The 12,094-nt window shown below is 37.7% G+C and overlaps 1 protein-coding gene across 2 annotated transcripts in view; it reads right to left on the bottom strand.

Moving 5' to 3' along the window:
* Window positions 1-10,136, bottom strand: part of ndst1a (N-deacetylase/N-sulfotransferase (heparan glucosaminyl) 1a) — a 79,102-nt gene extending 68,966 nt beyond the window's left edge. For both annotated transcript variants that reach the window (XM_053641011.1, XM_053641008.1), the window contains exon 1: window positions 10,001-10,136. The gene's annotated coding sequence lies outside the window, so the exon portion shown is untranslated. The remainder of the gene's footprint in view (window positions 1-10,000) is intronic.
* Between the last annotated feature and the right edge of the window lie 1,958 nt (window positions 10,137-12,094).

Genomic DNA, 12,094 nt, shown 5'->3' with positions numbered 1-12,094 from the left:
AAACAGACAACTTAAATAGATGCAAAATGTCACTGTATGGACAAAAGTATGTGGACATCTGACCATCACATCCTCATGTACTTGTGTATCGCATTCGAAAACCATGGGCTTTAAAATGAAGTAGGTTATAATAACCTCCACTCTTATGCAAAGTCTTTCCACTAGATTTTGGAGCGTGGCTGTGAGGATTTGTCCCTTCACCAACAAGAGCATTAGCCTGAGGTGCAATCAGCGTTCCAGTTCATCCCAATGGCGTTCATTGGGGCTGAGGTCAAGGATCTGTGCAGGACATTACAAGGAAATTGTAATGCTACAGCATACAAACACATCCTATACAATTGTGTGCTTCCAACGCTGTAGAAACAGTTTGGAGAAGAACCACACGTGGTTATGATGATCGAGTGTCCATTTACTTTTAGCCATATAGCGTATAAAACTATGCTTGTTATCTAATAATAAGAATAAGAAGAAGAAACACATTAACTCAGATTCGTGTTGGGCCATGTTACATATTGTACATCGTTGATGATTTCTCTTTAACAGCATGCCATATTGTGTTTTATTCCTTATACATAGGAAGCAATTGCCTATTTACGAGTTATAGCAACGGAATGAAAGTGAAGTTGTAGGAGAAGCCATACATAAACAATGAAGCTACACTGATCACCTGTCAGCCATTAGCTACTTCAAAAACACAGTAACAAGACAAGAATTGTTCCACCTGTCCACAATAAACACACATGTACAACTGAACAAACAGGAGAGGACTGGTTTCTTATCATCATCATATCATTAGACTGTAGTTATTTTTATTTCCGGCAGTACAACTGTTCATTGAAATTAATTAATTATTAAGTAATTGTTCATGTGTGTGTGCCAAGGTTAATATTACTTTCTCATTACGACCGTTACAGTCAGTTTACTTTACATCAATGCAGCTTGACTTAACAATAACCACAGGTTGAAATGAATTAGCATGTCAACGTTCTCTTCTAACCAAACACAAGAAAAACACAGCATCCCACAGCCGGGCTTTTTCCACACCACCTCCGACCACATTCTGCATCAGATCTAAGAATAGCCAACCTTTTCCCACAGACAGAAAGAAAACAGGATGCAAAGAGAATCTGAGAGCAATGCGTTCTTTTAAGCTCTTTCCGCAGAATCACTGGATGAAAACAGACGTGACCGATATGGACACTTTTCAGCAGATCAGAGTCAGACCGCCGTACCCCTGCCGACTCCAGTTCCTAATCCAGCACAGCCGCTCCAACTAATCAAGGTCTTCAAGAACATCTCCGAAATGGAGGTCAGCGGGAGCACCGACACATGCGATTTCTCCAAAATCATCTGAAGCACATCAGGTGCTCAGGAACCGTGAGTGCCGTGTCATTGGGAAGGTGATCCAAACTAATCCAACATCTGTGGTGATCGCCAGGGGGGCGACTGTTGCTTTGCACTTCGCCAGTTAATTCAAGGTGAAAAAGTGATTTGGTTTGTCAATAAAACTCACTAATAAGCACATGTTCAATGAATTTTTATGAACTCAAACATGAAAGGACAGGAAATAAATAAAGAACTATAAATCCGGGTTATTTATCAGGACTATAGATGTACTTATGCAATCGTTTTTCACACACCAGCTCTGCATTTCGAATCAACACACGTCCTCTGCACACAGAGAGCACATTTTTTAAGGCAAACTTAAACCAAGCCACATTACACATAACTGCATAACCTAAAAAAAGGCACCACAAATCCTACATTATAACCTACTATTTAGCTCATGTTAGTGTTCCTCTGGACAGAGAGATTGAGAGAGAGAGAGCGAGAGAGAGAGAGGGAGCAAGAGAGAGAGAGAAAGAGAGCAAGCAAGAGAGAGAGAGAAAGCGAGCAAGCAAGAGAGAGCGCGCAAGCAAGAGAGAGAGCAAGAGAGAGAGAGTGTGTGAGAGAAAGAGCAAGAGAGAGAAAGAGAGTCTATAAAGATGCACTGAAACCCCACACCTCCACCATTGTAAAAACATTCTCCTCTAAAAACAGTTTAGACACTTCCTGATAGCTCCATGCAGCTGCTATGCTGGAGAACGGAGTGAAACAGGTGAAGAGATCCACGATGCCTGCAGCTTGGTTTCACACACCCTCAACTCAGCCAGCGTTCCTCACGCTTTGGTCTTGGAATGGCTGAGGAATGTGGCAGTCATTCAATCAAGTCCAGCCCAAATGGCATGAGATACACACTTACAGAAACGAAGCTGCTTTGATGTTTTAACATAAAACAAAGATGGATCTACACATGAAATAAAAAACCCATCTCTTTTTAATACCACAGTGCTGATGAATTCTTAAACCTGATCGGTGTTGATTAATTTTCTATAACAGCAGCTCTGACAGTAGCTGTAATTCATACCAAAGGTTAATATTAAAGGAGTCAGATCACCATTTATACGTTTTTAAACATTCGTTATTTTGTTTATTGGGTGTAATATTATTAACATGATTAGATTAACATGCTTTAATGTTCAAAAAACACATTATGTCACATATTGTACAATATCGCAGTGCCTGAAATGCTCCGATTTCTCCAAAGCCCCTCCTTCCAAAAAGCCCAGAGTGCTCTGATTGGCCGGCTGACCCGTTGTGTTGTGATTGGCCAAAAACCTCAAGCATGTGTTGGAAATGTAACGCCCCTTGATTCAGCCTCCAAGGCTTCTAAAGCAATTCTAAGCTCCTAAGCAACATGTCATCGGTTTTACCGTATCAGTTCAAGCCCAAGTTCAATTCAGAAGATCAAGCGGAACCAACTTTGCAAACACGACTTGAGCAGAACGTTTAACAGCAGTAAGTTTTTATTTTGCAACTCTCTTACCTTTCAGATATGATGTAAATTCCGACGCCCCGCCGACGGTTTGCAAAACTATGCTATGTACACAGCTTCTGTGTGTATGTAGCTACTCGTGCGATATATCTTTGGAAAGCTAAGATTCTTGTGATTCGGGTGATATAAACCGTTTCAAGATACAATGACAACAGCAGCTACAATCATCATCTCTGTCAGACCACCAACATACAAACAAACACACAATACTTTGGCAACTTTGCAAACTTTAGCTAGCACGTCAGCTACAGGTCTACAACTGAGCCACAACACAAAACTCCGCATCTGAACGGTCAATAGCAGATACTTCATAAAAGAATCAAACACGCTTACAGGTTCTGATTCACAAGCAAAAGATTGTCCGAGCAAAGTGGAAATCGCCCCGTTTTCAGGCGTAGCCTTCGTGTATAGCCTGCGTTGTACTCGCCCAGGTTCAGGGAGCTGTCCTCCGTAAAATGCGCTGTGCACAAGAAAACGTTTGGGTTGTACCGCTCAGGGACAGCGTTTTACATAAACCGTACAGTAACCCTTGATTTCTAATTTCGTCTGTTTGCAGATGGCTAAACAAAGCTGTTTTGCTTTCGCACCAAAACACACAGCGTCTCCTCGACATGCCACCTGAATTCACTGAAGCCTCGCCTTCTTTCTTCACGCCTGCCTATGGGCGGGATTATGCTAATAGTTCACGCTGTGACGTAGACGTTTGCGGAAGTAATATCTGGACTTTGAACGACGCGTTTTGTACAGGTCTGGAGCAGTGTTCTCTGATAGATAAAAAAAAAAATCCCTTTGGGGAGACTATGAGCTTTGTAACTTTGCAGATAATATACATGCAAAAACAGATACATTACACAACCAAAAAAAGGACATGGAGGCCTTATTTATATATTTATATATTTTTATATATTTTTATATTATATATATATATATATATATAAATAAAGGAACAGAGAGGGAGAATGAGGATGGAGATGAATTGATACGGATCTTCTACAAGGCAGATCATATAAATTTGTATAATTTACAGGAATCAAATACCATGTTTATATATTAATGCATCATAATAGACAGGTCTGAATTTTTAGCAGCCCCAGATCTCCAAAAAAAAAAAAATGTAGCAACTGGTCAGTTAAGATCCTTGTAACCAGAAGGTTGAGCGTTCAAAACCCAGAAATCTAACCAATGGTCGGTCTTAGACGTGCTCAGCTACGGTACACGCTGGACTGGTTCCTGGTTCACCTGTATGTCACTTAAAATAAAAGCAGCAGCCAAATACTGAAACCTAAATTATTGCTACTACTCATGTTTCATCTACTGGAAAGAGATTTTCCCAGTAATGAAATTAAACTAGCCATTACATAGGATTATACACTCTTTAAAAGATGTAATGAATGTAACTCTTGGTAATTCAGCTGAACTCTGGCTAGACTAGGTGATGGCACAGGTTAAGGTGTTATATGGCCAATGGTGTGTTTACAGGAAGTTAATATTTAATGTTTGCGGTATATGAAGGCAAACACACAATATGCTTGCCATGATATGCTTAAGTGGCTCAAGCACTGAGAACGCTGTTGCTATGTAACTGGGACTGAGCAAGCTAAAATCTCAGCTCGCAATTTAGCTAAACATCACATAGGGATTAAGTCTTTGTAAAGACATTGTGGAAAACACATTTCCCTCAAATGTGTTGGCAAATTCCTAAGACTAAAATGGCACTGTAATTACGCTTAGCATCAACTGCTAACATCCATGAGTTCTGCCTCATGAAGAGACGTCAACATTCTGTCACATCTCATGATCTCAGTCAGTAAATGAAAAAATAAACAAGAGTGAGCCATTCATGTGGAATCTTCTCATAAACAGGTTTGACAAATGACCCGATATCACCAAGCAGGTTGTTTTTCCAAGTCAAGGAAGAGATACAAACAGCATCAGTTTACCTATAAATAACTTTTATACTGCACGACAGCTGTGGACCGAGTGGCCCTCATGTCTGTCATGTCTCGTGTCTCTCTGTATATGTCTCTAGAAAAGACAGCAGTGTTGTTTTCTTTTTCACTTTGGTCCTCTTGGCAACAACATAGGAAGACTCTGATCATACATATTTGTGTTTTTCTGTGCGATGACTGCTGTGTAAATCATACAGGACAAACGGTGGCAGAATCAATTCAAATGGCTGACAAGTACAATTCAGCAGACAACACAAATTAAGCTAATTAAACTCTGGCTAGCAGAAATTCAGCAATAATTAAACTCTCGCTAGCACCATGTGTCAGCACAGTTAAGCGCGTTAGAGATTGTGTAATGGCGTATCCAGCTGGATCTTGTGCTTTCGACATTGGAAAACCAGCGAACAACATGCTCACCACTCGAGTGGCAAAAAGTTTTATAAACACTCGATACTTCAGTGAAATGTGTGAATTTGTTCATAATTTTTTCCCCAAAAAAGTAAGGTTGGGCAATATGACTATATATTGTTGATATGCTGTATATCATGATACGCTGTGGCAAGATACACTTTTCTTAGAGTATAGTGGTTAAAAATTGACCAACTACATAGTATAACTGTTCTAAATGATCAGGGATAATGGACAATGATCATAAACTCTTTAGTTACTCTTAGTCTGTATTAGAGGTGCAACAACTAATCGATAAAATCGATAACAATCAATGACGAAAATCGCTGTCAACGAATCATTATGGATTAGTTGGTCTGCACGCAGCACGGGGTGCGTTTACTCATCACGTAACTTCTGTTCCGAAGACACGCATCAGAGAGTAAATACTAAAGTTGTGTCACAAATGACGTACTATACACTTACACTATGCACTATATACTCTACCATCTAGTGTATGAATTTTAGAAAGGTAATATTGTCTCAAATGGAACACTAGCGGTTCTTTACTAACTGGAAGTATAAGCCGCTTCCTAGTCGACGGCGCATGACGTCATACATATGTAATGTGACGCCACTAGCTTTAGCAGATACCCAGAGTCACCGACAATCACTTTCTTCAGTTTACTGCTTATGTCAACATTACCTTTTATAAAAGGTAATGCATAAACACTTAAATATAATATAAGCTTATATATATATTATATATATATATATATATATATATATATATATATATATATATATATATATATATATATATATATATATATATATATATTTCATGCATTATTTTTTAATGGATGCACAAAAAGCACTGAATTAAACTACAGTCCTAAATTAATAATATATATTCTGGTGTGTGTGTGTGTGTGTGTGTGTGTGTGTGTGTGTGTGTGTGTGTATTGGGTTCTTTTCAGTCTTATATATTTGGACAAACAGTTGTGTAAAGTTTTAGTCTGAAGTTTATATTTGTAACATGCAGTTTGTGGAATTTATTTTAAATAAACGCAAAAATTGTACTGAAAGTCCCCCCCCCCCCCACATCCAATTAATCGAAAAAATAATCAGCCAACTAATCTATTATGAAAATAATCGTTAGTTGCAGCCCTAGTCTGCATTAGCATACTCAACTAGCAAACTAGCTTATTGTGCATTACTACATTATGTTAGCTACCTCTTTTAGCCTAGTCAGTTTCCAGGCAACTGGAACATTGGATTGAGGGTCACATCAGATGTTAGCCCAGCAGACTAACTTATTATTATGTTATCATTTGTCCTGCCTTGGGTATTAATTCTAGGACATTTTTGAGTGACAGCAATGTCAGGAGCAGAGAAAACATTTGGTTGCAAATCTAGAGTGTGACGAGTAAATCAATTGGAAAACTGTGACAAATGTGTTTTTCAAGGCAGCAGATGTGCTGATGTTAAATTAGGATTGCTGTGCTGAGATCAGATTGGGTCTGTTCTCTTTCTGCTGAGAATCTTATCTTAACGTGGGATCATGGGAAAACAGCAGCACAGACTAACTCACAACACCCTTACAGAGGCACTGAAGCATTGAAAATTCCAGCTTCAGCATTTTACAGAGAGGAAGAGAATCAGCTAGTGGATACTGTTAAGTTCTACAGACAGAACTCTGACATAGAACTGAGTAACACAACATTCCGAGACTGAACTCTCCTCAGTAACACAACATTCCGAGACTGAACTCTCCTCAGTAACACAACATTCCGAGTCTGGACTCTCCACAGTAACACAACATTCCGAGTCTGGACTCTCCACAGTAACACAACATTCCGAGTCTGGACTCTCCACAGTAACACAACATTCTATCCATCTAGATTTCCATTTATTGATCTGGCGTGAGACAGAATGCATCCCAAGCTGTTAAAGGAGATGATCCTGTTATATGAGCATGCTATGAATTTGCAACCATGAGTTAAAAACACACACATTTCCAATGAGGATGCAGAAACATAACCAATATTCAATAAAGAAAACTAGATATAAGCAGCACATTCTGTGTTGTGCGAAAGTCTGTGACGTCCACAGAAGTTATGTAACGCCTTCAAAAATAATCTTTCAGATTATTACAATAAATACGATATTTGAGCATAATAATTTGCCTTTACATTTAACACTGCACAATTTCTTTTAAGTACATCAACTAGTAGATTGTTCCAGTTTTCTTGGAGAACTTGATTTATTTTTATTTTTTTTCCAACACCAGGCATGTAAGACTTTATTACATAAATGTATACAAGTGTATAGGGTGCCTAAAATATTTGGACGTGTATATACATAGTACAGCAGTTTCTTTTGCTCCATCAAACCAATAGTTAGTGATAACTAAAGTTGCACCTATCCGATACTGAATATCAGCATAGGGTCCTGAAACACTGGATCAGAACTGGATCAGATCCGGATTTCGAAATTCCCATTGTCGGTAATATTTTACAGATAGATGATCGATTAGTTTACTCATTGCAGAGGGAAATTCAGAGAGTTAGAAGAATCCTCTAGAACCCGTTAGAAGTAAACTAACATAATATTTAATATTATCATTGCACATTATTTTAACATTATGCAGTGAAAATTGAGAGATCTCACACGTGAACGCAGGACACAAGTCGTCTTACGGCATGATGCAATCACACCTCCAACGTTACACATAACTTGGCAACAAAAGCCTGCAGAGTGTCAGATCAGTTATTAAGCAGACATCAGTGTCGCACATCAGCTGATACTCAGGGCTCCGGTACCGGGATCACATCGACAATGAATCACTTCTATAATACTTCCATAACCAGAGTAGGCTAAATTTTTCCCCAAATATAGTAAATCAACCAAAACATATTTCATCCAAATTTGGATTCCATACAAAGCTAGAAAACTAATTTTGTTAAGAAATAAAAAAGTCCATCAGTTTGTCCTCGTGTAAACTGCACGTATAAATCATCACGCACTTGCTTCAAACCAAGTAATCGCAAAGAGACTAACTTATGTGGCTTCTGACACTGTACGACACACTGATAGGCAAAAGCAAAGACTGCCTACATTTCATTTTTGTTCTTTAATGTTTCTTTAAAGAAGGGAGATCAGCCATGACTGAAATTACTCTAGACATCAAAGATCCATTAATCCTCCCAAATACAGACTACATATCTCCACAAAAAAAAAAAAACGGCTAAAGACCCACCTCTTCCGTGAACACTTAACTAACCCCCCCCCCCCCCAACCCTACCCTCCCTTATAATAAATAAATAAATAAATAAATAAATAACCAATTTGCACTTAGACTGGCTCTTACAACTCTACTCTGCGCACTTTGCTTCTCCAGAACTCAATTATGAAATCTTGTATAGTAGCACTACTCTCCGCTTGATATATCACTTTGCTTGTATTTAAATCATGTGTAAGTCGCTTTGGATAAAAGCGTCTGCTAAACGAATAAATGTAAATGTACATATCAGACCTGCATGTCACTTTTAGTTAACCTGAACCTTTACTTAAAAGTGGTTAAGTTAAATGAATAATTGTCGTTTCTGTCAACAGAGAAAGTGTTAAAAACTGTGTGTTACTGAGAGGATCATCAGAGTCATGTCATGTCATGTCAATGTTGTCTTCCTTCAGTCATCTTTAGGAACCACTTTATCCACGTCAGAGTTGCGGTGAATCACACAGGAATACTGGGCGTAATACACCAGTGCATCTCAAGGCACCGAAGACACACACTCACTATAGGTAATTTAGAGTCGCTTGTCCACCTACTGGTATGTTTCGGGTGAAGCAGAAGGAAACCGGAGATCCCTGAAAAAAAAACTCCATAAGAACCTGCACAGAAAAGTCCAACAGACAGTAACCGGAGCTCAGTCAGGACCGAATCAGGGACCCTCAGTTCTCAGTTTCACACACACTATTCTCTTTCCGTCAACTAAAAGTGAATGATAAAATCAGTGTGTTACTGAGATGACTGTCAGTATCAGGTCATGTGTTTACTCAAGTAGAGAGTAAAGAATTTCGACTAGGAGAACACACAGAGAGAAAGAGAAAGAGAAAGAGAGCGCCTTTAAACACCATGATGTTTTCATTCATTTTGAAAATGAATCCCAGTATGGGAATAAACTCAAATGAATCTCTATTCAAAAAAGTGAATCTGAACAGATGAGAGGATGATGATGATGATGATGATGATGATGATATTATTATTATTATTATTAATAATAATAATAATAATAATGTTGCTCTGGATTCTGCAACAAATTACAACCAGTTGTAAAGTTTGCAAAGTCAGTTTTCATTTAAATACCCAAAGGAGAGCTAGTGAGACACCCTGTTAAGTGATTAATGATCTAGCTGTGAATGTTATAACACTTAATAACGCTTCTGCATCAGTCCCATCAATTATACATTTATGCATATGGATTTTTTGTCTCTAAAATAGCTCTCTTTAGTGTGCAATCGGGCTCACTTGGTAAATGAATGTCAGCTTGAAAGCCAGTTCAACGTGTATACTTGCAGAAATTCCAGCCTAGCTCTCTCACTCACTCACACACACTCTCTCTCTCTCTCTCTCTCTCTCTCTCTCTCTCTCTCTAACAAACACACTCTAACAAACACACGCGCGCGCACTCTGCTAGCTAAACATTGGTGCACGCGCCGACCATAACAAAGCAGCTCTGAATTAAAGAACGCAGCGGTTTCGCTTTAAATGTCCTCCACTGACCTGGTCGTCAAAATGTCCAGTTTAAAGCCTGGAGCCGCTGTCGGACTCCATAACAGCAGCTAATTCAGCAGCAGTGCCCCGGCTGAGACTCACGGAGTCGCACCTCCTCCGTTCTGCCCCCAAAGTCGCAAACACTAGAAGACACTCTTCTTATTTAAGCCGTCATTACTCACGATCACCACTAGAGGGCGCAAAAGGCGGAGAAAATAAATTATCACACTGGCGACATCTGGTGGCAGAACTGAAGATGAAGATAACTGAAGATTTTTCTTTTTTATATTTTAATGGAATGAGTCAATTTAACCCCCTCCCCCCCCCCCCCCCCCCAAAAAAAAAGAGATAAAAATTTACAAAACAGAAGAAAAAGGACAAATAATGAATAGCGGTGATAGGAATGCAATATATAGGCAAATTAAAATTTGCATAAATACATAAGAAAAAAAAACAATTATGTGATATGTTAATAATAGTCATAATTCATAATAATAGTCATACATTTGAACAGCCTTTTTAACCTAGTATTTAGCCAAATAACAAATAAGCAATAAAAACAAATAATAATAAATATAAATAAATAAATTATAATAAAGGTTATAAATATATAACCTTGTTATTTATTTAAACTTGTTATTTACCTTTTGTTGTTGTTATTTAGCTGTTATTTACACTTTAAAAGTGTTAATTATCCAGCCTGTGCTCCATATGAACCAACTTATTTCCATGAACAATGGATTAAACCATTTCTTTGGAGGAGGTTATTGATTGGGATGTTTTCATCAATATTACATGTTTTTGTACTTTTGCTTAAATTTTGTTTCATTTAATACAGTTTAGCTTATTACGCATAGAACAATTTAATCAAGGGTCTATGGGATACTAGAATGTGTGGGCCCCCCTATGGACTGTGGAACCCCTGTCACTGTCACCACCTTTCACCCCATAAAGCATAGGCTCTGGTACACATATCAGTTTAAGTTACAAATAGTACAAATAGAGGCAGAAAAAAAACAGTAATGACAGAAATACAATATATAAGTAAATTAACTGCAAAGAGATTTATTAAAAAAAAAAAAAAAAAAAAAAACTATGACATTTATAATATCATACATTTTGACTTTTCTTGTTATTTATTCTAAACGTTCTTACTTGTCAGTTAATGCTTCCGATCAGATAAATCATCTCTTTGACTTGTTATTTTAGTTTTACACCACAGATTGCTCAGACAGTAGCACCAGCTGTCACTCAAATCACAGATTTAACTCTAGATTAACACACTCATTATAACATTATTTAACATTTATATTTATATATTTAACATTAATGAAAGAAGCTTTCAGTGTAAGCCTTTTGTAGCACTCAGGAAGTATTCTGTCACAGGATACACAAGTCTTCAGGACAGAGAGCAAGGAGTTGAGGAGATGACTGTTTAGTAGAGAGTAAAGAGCTGTACTGTCATTCTAGACATGCAAAGGTATAGAGTACAAAGAAATATCCTTCTTCGAGGTCCTAGTGCAAAGTGTTACTGAAAACGACGACCATGAAACACACCTGACCAAATGGTGTGCAAAATGAGGAAGCTGCAGTGAAAATGCAGACAACAAAGTACAAGGCAATAATTAAACAGGCATTGCGCAAGTAGTAGACTCAGTAAAACAAGGGACAATGCATACCACGTACTTTACAATTAACAGTCAATAATAAAATTAACTAACGCATGCTATCGGATAGTAAATTATTATCTTCCTAGAATGTTGTTCATTTTGAATAAATGTTGATTGATTTAGTATATTAATGAATATTAAAATAAGTGAACAAAGTAAGCTAAACTTGGTTTATAAATTAAACATGCTAAGGTTATTATTTGTTTTTATCTTCTTGGACACTACCTTAAAGCCACATGTCTCCAATCAAGCCTCTTCACAAAAAAAATAAATAAATAAAAAAACCTTAAGCAAAGTATGACACTTTTCTCATTGTTATAATCTCATATGTGTTCTGTCTATTCAGATTTCTGTAATGTCCAATTTACTGTCAAAGGGAATTGTTTGCTCACATACAGCCAAACATTATATGACTAATAGAAAGTGTTGGAGT

This window comes from Ictalurus furcatus, chromosome 14, assembly GCF_023375685.1.
Source record: "Ictalurus furcatus strain D&B chromosome 14, Billie_1.0, whole genome shotgun sequence".
NCBI lineage: Eukaryota > Metazoa > Chordata > Actinopteri > Siluriformes > Ictaluridae > Ictalurus > Ictalurus furcatus.
Note: the sequence above shows the minus strand (reverse complement) of the source record. Positions and strands in the feature narration are given on the sequence as shown.